We start from the raw sequence: 16,263 nt of genomic DNA on the forward strand, positions 1-16,263 counted from the left end.
CCATTGTTCTTGCTTCTTCTGCTCTCAAAAGGACGTCTTTGTGTCGGAAAATGTCAAAGCGTTTTTTTTGCTGCAGCGTGCCCAGAACCTCACTGTCATGTCTGACAAAATAAGACCACATCTGCAACTGTTGAAGCGTTGGTCTCTTCTGACCTGCACTGGGAGATGTGAAGCAGTGTTTGACACCTCAATGAATCTCATTACCATAAAGCGAGGTAGAAAAAAAAGGCTGCGTTTACTGTATGCTGCATAAAATATTTAAGTGTTTCTCAGCCAACTGTGCTGTGTTGGCTTATGGTCAAAACATGACAATATGCACGCATGGAGAAACAAAATTATGTTTTGTTTCAGTACTGGAAATGTTTAGAGGAATCAAAAACAGTCTCCTACAGCTTGTGGAAGGTGTTAGGAATGAATAAAAGTGTCGACAGCCATTCTGTCATTATTGCTGATGTGATGCTGGTCACAAAATTGGCATTGCAGCATGAACTTGGCAATGGCACCTAACACTTGGCCTCTCCCCCTTTATCTAATCAGTGAGACATGGCCAGGCCTCAGGCATGCTGCCCTAACTCCACACTAGCTCGGAGCAAGGTTGAGGCAAAGGGCACTTTAGCTAAAAGCACATCCTTCATATCCTCAATATTATCGACAACGACACGCAGGCATCTTCTGCACGTCTCATTTCTCGTTTCCTGATATACTCACAGGAAATTGAAAATCCGTGGCAACAATTAAATATCAGATACCGAAGCAAATTAGAGGTTAAGAGTCTGCTAATTCTGCGCATATAGCAGTTATATAGCTTTGCACAAGACTAGGGAAGTAAAAAATATACTAAAGCACTCATATAAGTCATATTATTTAAAGCTGGCAATAAATGGTGATTTTTCATAAATATATAGAGATTTTGAGGCAGTCTTGAAAAAAATGTGACTGCCAATGTGAAAGGGGATTATAAGAGGTTATAGATACATGTGCATTCCGTATACTGGGCTAAGATACAGGTACTAACTTGTACATGGATTTTTTTTCCACAGACCAAGTGTCTGAATTTCCTCCTGTGCCCTGCAGTGCCCCATTCATAAACTCAAATATGTTGCATCAGTAATCTCCCCACTTCTCTTTGTGTCTTATTGGCCGCGGCTCTATTGAGGCATCAAAGGCAGCAAGAAAATTGAGAGAAGAGAACGCCTCCTTGGCATATTTCCTCTAATGGTCTGGCAGATGCAGCACTTTCGAAACATGAAAGTGGACAGGTTGAAAGATGGCTGAAGGCCTGCAAATGAGAGCAAGAGGCCAACTGCCACCTCTTTTATTTGTCCTTCCCAGTACTTTTTTTAAGTGTGTAAAATAATAATATGACAAATTACAAATCTTGCTATATGTGATGAAAGGCATAGCGGAAACGGGCAACTCTGATGAAAACAAAACCAATGAGAAATCCATATAAATGCTAATGTTGTCTTTTTCTATTGCCATTACACATCAGTTGTGTCATCAGTTTTAACACTGTGATAATTTTAAGCCAAAAAGTTCTCTAATCCATGTTTAAACACGTGGGATTGCATTGCTAACCCAACTGCAAAATGTCAATTTCTTTTCTATCATGGCTCATGTTAGTGTCAGCCCCCCTGGCTAATGATGGAATTCATTCATTCACTGTCTACCATTTGCTGCAGGTTTTTTTTAAATGTAACTCTGAAAAATCAAGATATTTTCCAAAATACTGATCTTCCCAAAGTTTGACCAAAGTGCTCATTATTAATAAAGCAGTGACTCCAGCATCAACTGAACACAAAATCAATTTGGTGTTTTAATCAATATTTTTGCATGAGAAAATGAAGCGGAAAGCTCCGATGTTATTTCAGCAACCAAAGCAGAAGCTGTAATTAAAGCCTCTGATATTTGTGTAATTTCTGGTCTCTGCAGACAGCACAGTTTCCTGTGGCAAATTGTGTGCTGCCAACTAGAGAATCAGGGGGTCAGTCTTGCAGGCGTGTTTAGCCGGGCTCCCTTATCCCCTGTCCAATCTTGCCTTTTTTTTTTATTTTCCATGCAAATAAATGAAATGGTGCAGTCATCTGCAGAGGAAAGTGGAGCCCTCCCGACTGAGAAGGCCTTCGGGCTTCGTCAGGCTTTTCCAGCACGTTGTTATGGCAGTTCAGAAAGAGTGAAGGAGAACACTGAAGCCCAGTGCTGCTGTGGAATGACAATTGGGAAAAGGATGGGGAGGGGGATTTCTAATACAGAATGCCAGTCATAGCAATGTTCTACTAATGTGCTGTGTGAAAGATAGTTAATAGGAACCTGAGACAACAATCATCCTCGAGCACAGATGGGTTATTGAAGAGAGAGGCTGACGGAAGTAAAAAAATAAAAAACCTGCATTCAAAACATCCATGGTTTAAGATCAATAATAGCTGCCTTGTTCATCTTAAAAGGGAAACTTTCTGTCATAAAACTGTCATATGGTGTTAAAAGTGATTGCATGGAGAAGTGCAGTAGAAAAAACCATCGCCCATATTGGTCCGCTAAATGTCTTCAGTGTTGTTGTCTTGGCGACTGCAGGTTTTGACAGAAAAATGACAATTTGATTTACAGCACAAATGAGCCGCTCTTGAATTATATTTCCTTGATTTGTTCAAGAGCAGAACACGGTGATTTAATACGTGCAATTTAGACACGCTTCTTTCCCTGTGCTTTTTTATCCTGTTAACGTGTCATGTGCGGAATGGGAGTAACACTGCTGATTAGAAAGAGAAGCAATGGGCATAATGACGCTTAATGACGCAACTCAAATGTGCTGCCCTCAAGTTCAATTCAAGCTGTTAGATCTGAAACTTTTACAGAGTCTGCGGGTGTTTTATAGTTCAGCTGTCTTATATGGCTTTATTTGCTCAAAGGCTGCCAGTTTAGCGGGATGAAGAACCAACCCAGGAGAGAGCAGTGCCGTCTTAATGAGTTACATAACTTCTCCGGCACTGCACATCCTCTGATGTAGCACCAGCCCAAGATTTCGGAGGTCTTAAATCTAATCCACAGATGGAGGGAGATTTGCAGGTAGAGAGACCGGAATCCTTATGTGATGGCTTTCTTTTTCCGAGCTGAGAGAGACGTCAGGATGCCTCCTTTCCACAGTAACAGATGAAGAAAACCTGCTCCTGCCTTTGTTTTTGACCTCAAATGTTAGCAAGACACATACAGAATCTGTTATTAATGTGCGTAAACAAGTTCAGAAATCCCACAGCGCCTCGGTAAAGTCATGGGAAATAGATGTTTTTAGCACTGTTATCTCATGTTTTTATGACGGAAATACTATTCTGAATTTAAACGCTGTAGGAAAGTCAAGGTTTTGTGTATATATGCAAAGGTGGTTGTTTACTTTCGTGATTGAAAACAAGGATTTTTTTTATTGGCTTGGACAAAACACGATAGGATTGGATTGATTTGCTGATATGGCTCACATCTATTTAAATCCTACAGGATTCTAAAACCTGGAATGGGTAAAACCAATTTCAATATTTCTTCAGCATTTTCACCACAAACAAATAAAAAAAAAAAATACAAAAAAAGCACCTTATACTGAAACCAGTATATCAGAGAATCTGTACAGTGTGACCACTTGGGGGAAAAGTACAGGTTTGAGGTTCAGTATTCTGACAATCTTAAAATAACCTCAGATTATTTCATCCTCAGTGGAGGTGGAGGCAGATGAATCTTTAGGAACCCTTAACAAAGCCTCTCTCAGACGACACAGAGGCAGCACTGCAGCAGGTAAACACAGCGGCACAATTCGTGCTTTCATTTGCAAAGAAATTACAAATTATTTTTGTGAAACTTGAATCCCATTATTTACACCAAGGTCTCAATCATGGGATGAAATTAAACAGACTTTGGGATGAGGGAGCTTTTCAGTTTAATGCAAGTGAGGTTTTCATGATTATATTCAGTCTTCACTGAAGCTTAATGCTGGTTTGCTGTAGTGCAGAAGAAAAACAATATTTTTTTGAGATTCTATTTACGCTGCCACTAAAAGTGTTTATTTTTGCACTTCCATTTTCAAAGGTGTTGCAGGAAATTTAAAAAATCATAACCTCTCCGGGATTATTCCGACGGGGATGTGGTGTTAATGGAGGAGATGGAGTTTCTGTCTGGTGCGGAGTAGGTCGGTGAATGGCGACTGAACTGAGGAATGCACCGCACGTTGGGCCTGCCAGGGAAAATAAAGTTCACCCGATCACAGTTCACTCTGGCTCTGTATGTAATCAGTCAGTGGTGGGGCCTGTCTGTCAACTCCCTGACAGCTGCCCATGCCATTAAATGTGCAGAGATCAGTGGTCGTCAGAGCTTCTTCGTGTGACAGCCTCTAAACGAGGACTTTAAATTAGTTCCATGGCTGGTGGAGCATTTCACTTGATGACCATGCTCTCTACCCGTCCACACAAACACACGCTCACTCCAGCAACTTCAATTTCCATGAGCACCTCCTGTTCCTTGACGCCCGCCTGCCACTGCTGACCAGACTCTGTGATTACATATCATTAATGGCTCTCCTCACCTGTCTGTCACTGTGCTTCTGCTGTCCCACTGTAGGAACACTACACGGGGTGATGGTGGATTAGTGGAAAAGCTATAGGCATCTTTTAACTGGAACGTTGATGGTTTGATTCCTGGCCCATAGTGTTTTGGGCAAGACACTTAACCCCGTTGCTCTACAAAATACTGTGGTATTGAAAATATTTCCTATCTTACAACTCTTCTCAACATACTATTACTTTTAGAAAATTCTGTTGAAGTGCATTATACAGAGGGGTGGTTTTGTCTACCTCAAAATAAAGATATTCTGTAAATACATGGGGTGGACAAAATAATAGAGTTGTATTAAACAGGGCAACTGACCAAATAATTGGAAAATTGTCACTTTCTTGAAGGACCTCTTGTATTGGATTGTATTAGTTTTAGCTAGATGTACCTAATACATGGAAATGCAAAGAAAACATTGGCCACATTGTTAATTAATCCCAAAAACAGTAAAACACTCGTACTTAATATCTGAATGTTTATGCTTGTAGTCTTTATGCTGAGCTACACTCTTAGAATAAGGGTTCCAAAAGGGTCCTTCTACAACGGCTGAGGTTCTGAAAAACCCTTTCCCGGAGAAAGAGTTCTTGGTGGAAACCTCCAAAAGGGTTCCAGATGGAACCTTTATAAAAAAGGTTCTACCTGGAGCCAAAAAGGGTTCTCCAACGAGGACAAGCCGAATAACCTTATATGGTTCTACGTAGCACTTTTATTTCTAAGAGTGTAAGCTCAATTGTGTCTGGTTATATACTGTATTATACTTGATTAAGTGTTTGATTTATTTGTTTTGTAATCTGGCAGAATTAACATGATCTATTTGGCTGTAAACAATATAAATGCCTGTTGTACACTGCAACAAAAATGAAACACGTGAAGAGGCAACGAAAAATAGTAGTGACAGCAATTATGAAATATGAAAAAAAATGTTTTCATAATTTTTTGGAAACTCGATATTTCAAATGTTTTTTCTTCGTCTTTTTTTTAATTTCTCATGTCACTTCGGGAGCTCCGTAGTCTCTTGGATGGGAGGTGAAAAGTCTTCAACCTAACTCAAGCTGGTCCAGTCAGCTATACAGGAGATGACTATCACCTGGATGACTGAGAACCTTTTTTTTTTTTTTTTCAAATGTTAACATAACATTTACAGACCTGTTATTAATCTGTGTCAACAAGTTAAAAAACTCCACAGAGACTCTGTAAAGGGATGAGAAATTGGAAAGAGGTAATAAAGGAATGCAGTGTTGAATCATGGAAAAGGGGGGAAACATTTCTTCCTTTTTTCAGATTAAAGGATGAAAGTCTGAGCTTCTTTCTTCTGTGACAACCAGTGAGGCAATCTTAAGAATGACGGCCTCCCCTGCCATTAATCCTGTGCAAATTTAGAGAAAAAAAAAAATTATCCTCAAGTGGTCCCCATAATCTAGGATTACATCGCATAAAAAGGGAAAAAGAGGCAATCAATCTTCTTTAAAGGTTTTAATCTTTTATGAAATAGACTGGATTATTTCCTTGGGTGAGGCTTTATGACTGGGATTTATTTCCTTGGAGTTTCAGTGGCAGCTCTGTGCATTTCAGTCTCTCTCTCTCTCTGGCTCCCTCTCATTCTCCACCAGGGGATCCTTGATTTATAGATATCATTTGACCTGTTAAGGCAACAGTCTGCCAAAAGTCCAAGATTAAGTGCCAATGTCTGAGCTGACAGTGGTTCCTGCTGCTAATTTTACATGATCTATGGGGCTAATACCTGTTCTCCATCCACCCCTCTATGTTCTGTAGGGGACCAGTTAGAAACTGCCTTTACTTCAAACCATCAAGAAATTATTAGACTTGGTTTTGGCACTTGACTCAAAAACCTACACAGAGAATTTCAGTCTATGTTACAGATGCCCTCCAAGAATGACTTTGCAGTGAAATAGCAGGTGCTCTTCCTCCACAGTTTCAAAGTGTCACATATCTGCACATTCTTCAAACTGTCCCCCATGCCTGTCCACAGGACTACTACACTATGTACGTGATTTCTCTGAAATACAAGGTGAGAGAAATTGCCTGAGAGAGAAACATAGATATGTGTGTTGTTTCCTTCGAGATACACATACAAAGGGAGCTTATGCTGTAAAGAGAACTTTGTTGTAAACCGTGATATTGGACTTCCAAAATGAGTGTTTACTGAATTGTTTGTTTGTTTGCAAATAGACACAATAATGCTATGTTTACGTTATACTTATTTAGTGAAATGACGTCATTGGCTTGGTTGCAAATCTATGGTTCTTTTTTCATTTGTCAAATGAAATTATGACAAATTTCAATTCACGTAAAATAAAAATTCCCAGGTCTGATCCACCAACCCCAAAGCTGTAATAGGAAAGATGGCTTTGAAATTACTAATTATAATTGATGTAATTACTCATTAAACTCCCGGTGAGGACAGACCGACATGTGTGTTATACACGAGGCAATCTCTCCATCTCTGAGGCATACTGCCCTTCTGACCCTCTTTCATACATTATCCTTTTTTAGCCATGCACAATGGATGCATGTGCAGTATGTTGATGGTAGTAGCACAATTCTGTTTTACAGAGGGTTTGCCTTTGAGAATAATAATAAATAATCTGTAATATTCTCCAAATACTCTTCAAGAATTTTGATTATGAACTTGTGCATCCACTGACCCTGCACATCTTGCACAATAATAACCTTGTTGATAATAAGAGTAACAGTAGAGCACGTTTACTTGGTGTGTTTGTGACATTTTGAGACAAATATAAATATGATAAAATATCATTTTGCTGTGAAATGTGATGACAAATAGACAAGAGGTCAATTTCCAATGAAAACCACACAGCTAACTCGCATGTGATGCACTTGAGACATGCTTTCATCATTTATCACGTGTTGCTGAATAAAAATCAAGATGTTGTGTGATGCGGGCACGCTTCACATGCATCTAGAATTGAAATAGCAGCCTTTCCGCCGAAGGGATGTGTGGGTGCAGCTGCTTAGTTGAAAAGCCAATAATGAGTGCCTTCTCTGAACTGCCCTGCGATTGGTCAAAGTCTCCCATCATGAAGCCGATGAGGTGTGGAAGTCCGGCTCTCTCATTTTGGTTTGGCTTGGTATTAATGATTTGTAACATCAACCTCCTGTTGCCCATCCCAGCTTTAAATACCAAACCAGATCAGCTGTATTTGTACAACGCAGAGATGCAACCACCACAATGACTCAAAATTCAAGTCCACCAAACAACCAAAACCATTACTATTATTATTACACTGAAGAACTGAGAGCATTTTCTCTCCTGCAAGTACTCTAACGCATAATATGACTCAGTGAGGTGAAGCCGCATTTGCTCTCATTATGCATGGAAGTAGGCAAAACTTCACAAGTCTGTTTTAATAACTACTATGCAACAGCACTGGAAAGGGAATGAATACATTTGTTGGTCAAAATATAATTATAAAAGCAAGTCATCTCTCCCCAGTTTCTCATCTCCAGAAATATAACTCACACCTACGTCTAAAAGTCAGATGTGGTATTCATAAAGTTGTTCAAACATCAAAAGAAAACTTGGCCGATTCAATTACACAATACTTTTACTTGATAACAACTTCCACTGTTGCTGTGGGCTGCCACATTACCTTTAGAAGTATGTGGTTAGACCGATGTGAGTAAACATGGACATTATTATCGCTACCTTGACCTACATTAAAAAAAATAATAACATGTTCAGCTCATCTCCTCTTTACAGGGATGTGATTTTTGATCTTTTCAGTCTGAATCTGATTTTATGCACTGTTGCTTCCCAACCAACTGTGACACTATTTTTTTTTTTTTTTCATAAACTTGCACTTCCTCTGTCATTTTTTAATTATACAAATATCAACCCCTTTTTTGTCAGTGAAAATGGGTTGATATTTGATTTTATTCTCTTTATATCAGGGTGAGCAGAGGCTAATAATAAAACACAGACTTTAGTGTAGTTAACAATGTCTTCACCTCTCATTTGAAAGGCTTTTTTCCATTACTGACTGACCTGTGGAAAACTCCAGGCGGTTTACAGAGCCATTATGTAAAACAGTGCAGGTCATTAACCCCATAATGCAGTTTAAGATTGTTAGCTTCTGTGAATTGGGTGTAGTTAGTTCCTATTGTGTGTTGAAGTCTCTCAGGTGAAACTAACAACTTGAAACTGGGCCAAACGCTTCTCCTTTTGAGTGTTGTTGGAGGAGCTCGGGACAGCTGGCATTGGTGTCCACACTGGACATGTTGCCAGTCCACCGTAGATGCTGTGATAAACCAAATAAACCAAAACAAAAACCCACACGTGTTTTCTTGGGTCCTGAAAACACCCAACTCAAAGCCTGTTTATGGAGGTCGACAGTTTCATTTATTGCATTTCCAACACTGAATTGATCCAAGTACGTCCAGTGCAGATGACCATTGAACACATATCAATAAAAGACACCAGCGTAGTTCATCCAGAGCAAACACCACATACACAGTCCTGGTTTTGCAAGTACTCACAAAATATGCATCAGTAAATAATTGAAAATAGCCGGTTTCATACATACTTTCACACTCTGTCTTGAAATCTACAAGCTAGGGAAACCTCACCAGTCGAAGTTTTGACTCTGTTGTTTACCAAGAAGGAGAAAATCCAGACCAAGCCAAGTCCATACAGTTCTTTATTCTCCTCCAGGTTGAAGCTTCACATGGTACATTTTCATTTAGTGGCATAGTGGCAGTAATCAATACATAGATTCACTACAGAAAACACCTTAAAAGACTGAATCCCAGGCAGAAACCCATTGCTGTGCAAAGGTTTCAGCCCTTCTGTTGGCACTTGCGTGAGTTAAATTAAATGTTGCAGACCAGAATCCTCTCCAGGAGCAGGAGCCTCTTACTGCAAAAAGGCCAACCACTCGTGTGCGCTATCATGCCAGAATTTATGGCACTTATAATTTCTCAACAAGGGCAATTGTCCCTATTCCAGCAGGATGATGATACAGAACAAGAGATGAGGAATTGGTGAGGTTTTATAACTAAAAACCAAATGAAATATAATAGTCTTGTTAAATAACATCATTCCCACCTGAGTGAATATTTCCCTTGCCGAATAAGAATAAAGACAGAATAAAGTGAGCAACAATATGTTTGTAGTACAGGGTGTGCAGAACATTATACTACTCATCAATATGATACAGTTCCTATAAAGTTGGTAGTCTCTGCAGCAATTGTAATAACACTTGTCTTTATGAATTTGTTAGCACTCATTTTGAGAGTTAATAAGTTAATTATGTTTTGAATAGAACTCGCCTATATAGTCGCTTATGTAGTGACATAATTGAAAAAAAAAAGATGACTGACACGGAGCACTCTTTCATAAAGTGTGGGAAAGCAAATTATAGTATAAGTGCTCAAACATTTTTGCTAAGTGATTGTGCTGCATTAAAATGTCCAACAACTTGGAGGAAAAAAGGAAAATATTTAAAAAGTCAAGTTTTATCCACAGTCTATATAAGTTAGTGTTAACAGAGTGAATGCAGGAGTCTATATACTGAATATATATGAGAGTAAAGGGTGTGAGAGAAGATCAAGAGCACATCTAACCTGCTCTTGGACTCAATATCTCTGCAATGGAGACAGATTTCCATACAAAATCCATATTGAGCCTTACTGGCTGGGGATGTCTTTGATATGAGAACAGGGCTAATCCCTCCCGTTCTGACTGTTGCCATGTCTTCATCCTCACAACCAGGTGCCCTTTCATTAACCTTTGACTTGTACTGGCACTGTGTTTGAAGAAGCTGGTATTAAACGGGCTTATCTGAGATTGCCGCGGCAACAGTGAGAAGACTCACTCTGTTTTTCCGAGGTCTTTTGAGGTGCTCAGTCGTAACAACAGTAACATTATGTAACTGGAGCTGCACTCCACCACCGCCTGTGTGGCAGGGCAACACCGTTAAACAAAATATTCCTCAGAAAATGTATCAAATGCTCATCACACATAGATGTAAGTGTTGATATTTAACAGTTTAACCATACACTTTGTGAAATTACTATAGTTTAACACACAAAACTAAAACTAAAACACACATTCAGGCAAATTATAGCCTATTTTGTAACTAAAACAGATCTTTTCTGCGTTGTAAACATCTTTGTTAAAGTTATTACACATAATGACACCTTTTTTTTTTTTAATTGAAGTGTTCATATTCAAACGCCAATGCAGATGTTTTTACTGTAGGGAAAGATTTTGTGATTTAGCAAAACAAAATTGTGAACAACATAAAATATTCTTGACTATCAGAAATGTTTCCAGACCATTTAAATCTCTCATCTCTTATTTATCCCTTAAAACATGTTGGTGCATTAGATCATTTTAATACAAGTAATGGTGCAAATCGATGAACAGCATTACTTTATGGTAATATTACATAATGTCATAATGATGGACCAAAATAGTTATTTTCATCCATGAACCAGTACGTGATGAGGTAGAACTCTGAACATAGTCTTTTCTGATTGTCTGCACATTACAACATGTGATGTGTATTCTTCTCAGGGTCACTGTTGTCCAAAGAAACAATTCATGGTTATTACATCCCATAGACTTTATGCATCCATTGCAAATCTCAAAATCCACAAATCAAACTCGGAGTTGCATGGCTCGAGGTGGTTTTATTCAGGAGAGTCGGTGAGTTTCCAAATGACTGAAAATGTTCAATGGCCACTGCATTTCCAAATGTAGGACTCAGTTGTGCGATAATAGCATACCCCTGTTATCATGACAAACTGTGGAGCCTCATTTGACATACTTTTTTGTTTTTGTTTTGAATGCAAGCCATTTCAGGCTCGCGCTAAGAGGATTAAAGAGATCTGAACTTGTGATTTGCACTTGACAGGATTTGAACTGTTGTAAAAATTGAGTTGCGGCAAACCACAAAGGAATAAAAAAGTACAAATAAACCCTCCATAAAACTCATTATTGCAGGATCTTTATCTGTTGTTGTTGAATATCTACCACACAGTGTATAAGAATTAACCTCATTCATTAAATCCAGGGTTGGCAACATATTTTTGGCGTTATTGATCGACCTCTAACTAACTCTGACAAGACAGTTCCATATTCACTCATCCCTTCAGTGCAAAAGAAGTAAAGTCTAAAAGAGTCAATCACGAAATGGAATAAAACAATGGATGTGAATATGGATGCAGGGTTTCAGACATGGAGCGATTGCCTCGGGTCAATTTTTGTACATTGCTCAAACGAGAGCTTCCATCACAATGGTTGTAGCTTATTGTATGAAGTTGGTGATGACACAACAATGAATTTATGAGTGTGACAACCCCTCCATACCACGAGGAGCGTGCTGCTCGTTTGTTGCAGCTCTTCGGGGATACTTCTAATACTCCATACTGGGTCAAACATTGTTCTGAAACCACATTAACTCCCTTTGAAAAAGGAGTGCGAGTGGACAGCACTGGTCCCTGAAATTACAGTTGTGTTGTTCAATTATCCATGTTGCAACAGAATGATACATCCTGGCCACGGGCCCACGTAGTCAGCGGTCTCTTGTGAAAGCTGCCCCCTCCTTCTCTGCTGTTTCAGAATCTCAGATAATTGACTGTAAGTGTTTTGTGAAAGACATACGTCTTACAATACAAACATTGTCACAGCGGGTTTTGGATGAACTTGCTGCACGGGCAAACTATTTACCAAAGGGGAGTCCTCAGCTCAGTATTAGAAACCAGCTATGCATGAAATTGTGAACATTAAGATAATAAGAACATTAATTTGCTGCACTGTGTGCCATGTTAAAAGAAAGGGGCAGCGCCTGATTGTTTCTGCTGCCAGTCTGTGATGTCTCCATCCACAGCCACACAGTCACAGAGAAACTGATAATATTCACCTTATTCCACCAGCATTTTCATAAACTCACAGTCGCAGTCGCACAAATTGACAAACACAGTATTCTAAATGAAGCATGCAACATTTAGATCACTCTGTTTTGTCATTTGATTCATTGTTCTTGTTTGGGTTATTATCATGCCTGAGTCCTCCTTTCTTGTTTGGCCATAAGATGTGACTGAGGGTGAAGCCTGGCTAAATACAGAGGACCTGGAATTGGATCTAAACGAGAACCAATTGTGGATCTCAGTTCTGAATATGTATGGGTTGTACAAAAAAAAAAAAAAATCAGGGCTGCAGCATATCATTTTCTTATTTCCAAATCTTCTATGAGTGTTAAATGTGAGTGTGTAGAGATACTGCATCTGTAATAGTGCGGCACATGATAACAGTCTGTCTCCGAGTCATTCCGCTCTGTCTCTCTCGCAGATAGATGATCTCTTTTCACTGTGGAGTTCAATAAGGAAAGGCAGATCCACCCAGAGGCGACTCTGTCCTCATCAACTCCCGAGTATCTCTCCCTCTCTCTCTCTCTCTGTTTGTGTGTGTGTGTGTGTGACAATGATGCACAAGTAAATCCAATAAAAATGTTTGCTGTAACCACTGATGGTTCCATATCCCATAATGATCTTGCATGTAAATTTGGCAACAACCAAAATGAAGTAAATATTTGATTAATAAACGCTGGTCCTGGGGGGCTTTACCTCATTATATTTTAATGTGATGATTTTTGAATACATTTCTCAAGACAGTCACATGACTCAATTATCATTCAAGCTTTATTAAACAGGGCTCAGGGTGTGCTTAATAGAGCTTTTAATTTTCTACATTCTTGTCATACTATTATATACTACACTATATATATTATAGTACATACTACAATATATAGAAGTTTATCTCCTATTACACAGCCTGAGGAAGTCCTTCACTGTCGAGTGTCTGCTTCTTTGCATAGCCCTTTAAAGTATAATTGAAAAAGAGGCTACTATCTCAAGGATAAATAGTCACATATTTAAAGAAGCAATCTTGAGGTCAGTGAAATACAATGAAAATAATACAGTCAAATCTGGGAAGTAAACGTATTCCTCTATGTGGCTGCACTGAGCCATTATAGTGGCAGGAGGTCGCAGTGGTGCTGCCTGCTGACAATTGAAATTCATCATTCAGAGCAGACACGTGGATCAAAACAAGAGCGTACATGTTCTGCTCACGCTGTGTAAAGTGTACAATTTGCAGTGACACTTTTTTTTATTTTTTAAAGGTGCATTATGTAATAAATCTAAAGCAACTGGCCATAAAATCCTCCTAATATGTCACAGAGACTCAGGAATAATGTTCATATAACAAACTGAACTCACCAACAACAACAGTACAGCCAAAATATTTGCATTAAAAAAAATCTTTTGCAGACTGCAAATCATGTTTATGTTTTGAAATCATGTTTTGGCATGTGGCGCCACCTACCACCGTCTACCAATCATTGCAGTCAGTAGAGTCTCAGCTGCCGAGCAACCACGGGTTACCAGTTACGTCAGAAAATAAAAACCTAATTCTTACATATGGCACCTTTAAACAAAGTAAAATTTTATCACTATTATTAGGGCAGTGAACACAGATTATCCTGGATTACAGTTGTAAGAACAACACAAGGAGAAGTTAAATTCAAACTCTGGGAGATGCCACCACAGTAATTCCAGCTTGTGGTTTTATTTTGTCAGATTTGTTTAGACAATTTCCTTTCATAATGTTGTTCAGTGCACTTTTAATTTGCATTTTCCTTTTGTCCACTCAAAGCTGCTTGACACAACAGTTTTGTCACTCACAGTTTCATACAGCGGCATCTATGCGCAGCGCATTTTCTATCTCTCATCTTCGTACCCATTCACACGCTGCCGGCACAGCCGTCAGGAACAACGTGGGGTTTAGTGTCTTGCCCAAGGACACATAGACATGTTGAAAGACGACTCTGCTCTACCACTGAGCAACAGTAGCCTGAGGAGCGTGATAAGAAAACAACACAATTATGGAAAACACATGAGCTGCAGCAGCTGGAAAACTGGAACCAACTAGTGAGCACCATGACTAAAATTGTCAACAGATTTAATGTAGATGAATTCACATCTTTTCACACTCAGTCTGGCTGTACCTTGACAACAGGGAGCGAAAGAAGCATCATTTTGAAACTAAATAGACCCACTTTCTCTCACTTTCGCTGTCTCACTAACCCTCTCTGTCTGTATTTCGGCTCTGCTCTCACCTCTCCTGCAGTGGCATCAGTGGCCACAGTAGTGCGGGCAGCTTGTGAGAAACACCTGCACCTGTCCATCACTCCTCCATTTCTGGAAGTCATCTTCAAGCTTCAGGCCAAAGGCTCTATCCACCGTTTCCAGCCATGGGTGATTTTCAGTCAGACAATGAGATCATTTTGTTGATTTTCTTGTTTTCTATTGAGCAAAGAGTAGACAAATTGTGAAGTGCTGTAAAGAGACATGTATGCACTCTGCTTATATATAATGCAGTATCTTCTGATGTAGGATGCCATCATTCAGACGTGTATAAAAGTACATTTGTGTCTCAATTCAGCACACGGTGTGATATTTTGAGCACTTAAAAAGATTGTTTTGAGGGCAAATTGAGTTTTGTAGAGACAGTTGGTTGTGGACTGTATTAGGTAACCCAGCAAAGACGTTAATGATATAGGAACGACACTGCAAACAGCTGTTAAAGGTGGTGAAAGGGCACAAAGGGTGGCAAAAATAAAGTGATAGCAATAATAACATCAAACAGCATAAGAAAACAAATAAAAACAAACAAGATGAGTAGTGGGTGTGTTTCTGTCTTTTCTCGACATGGTATGTCAGTGAATTACCTTGAATATTCCAGTAATGTAATAACTACCGCAGCAGTTATTGCCGTGCATCATGGGACTGAACAGCATCTGCACTTTCACATATAGGCTGTGCCTGCCATCTGCTCCTTCATCTCCTGTGAACACTTATTTTTTCCCGCTCAGTCTCAGGCCTCGTGTATCAGTGACAGTTTAGTGGGAATAAACCACTTCATCTGAGGTGTATGAGAGTGCTACAAAATGGTGTACACTGCTGACTCAAGTCAAAGCGTTGCATAACACCGGGTTTTCGATGCCGTTCGCTTTGATTCATCATTCAATTAAATTCAATTAAATTCAATTCACTTTTATTTGTATAGCACCAATTCATAACATACAATAGCTCAAGGCACTTTACATGGTGAGGTCAACACCTTACAATTATTAAAGAGAAACCAAACAAGCAAGCACTTGACAACAGTGGAGAGAGAGAAAAAACCGGAAGAAATCTCTGACAGAAGCAGACTCAGAGTGGACGAACATCTATCTTAAACTTTTGGGCTAGGAGAGAGGAGAGAAAGGAAGGGGGGCAGTGAAGGAGAGGTGATCGAAAATAAAATTGGAGAGGGGAGGTATGCATCGGGTGCATTTCAACAACTACTATCTTCATAATCTCGTCCAGAGTGTGACACGCCTCTTGCCCCAACGCCATCTGGAATTGGTTCCAGCTCATCATGTGACCTTCACTAAAGGACAATCCGTAGATGAAGGGTGGATGTGAATAATGTGAATATTAGCAGTAATGAGCAGCTCTATAATATATAGTAATAGTAAATGAGCTGAGCTGAAGTTCTGACACCACAGCTTTGATCAGAATGTGGTCTCGTTCGAAAGAACGAATCATTTGAGTGAACGAACTGACTGGGATCACTTCATGAACTGA

This window comes from Microchirus variegatus, assembly GCF_963457635.1.
Source record: "Microchirus variegatus genome assembly, chromosome: 7".
NCBI lineage: Eukaryota > Metazoa > Chordata > Actinopteri > Pleuronectiformes > Soleidae > Microchirus > Microchirus variegatus.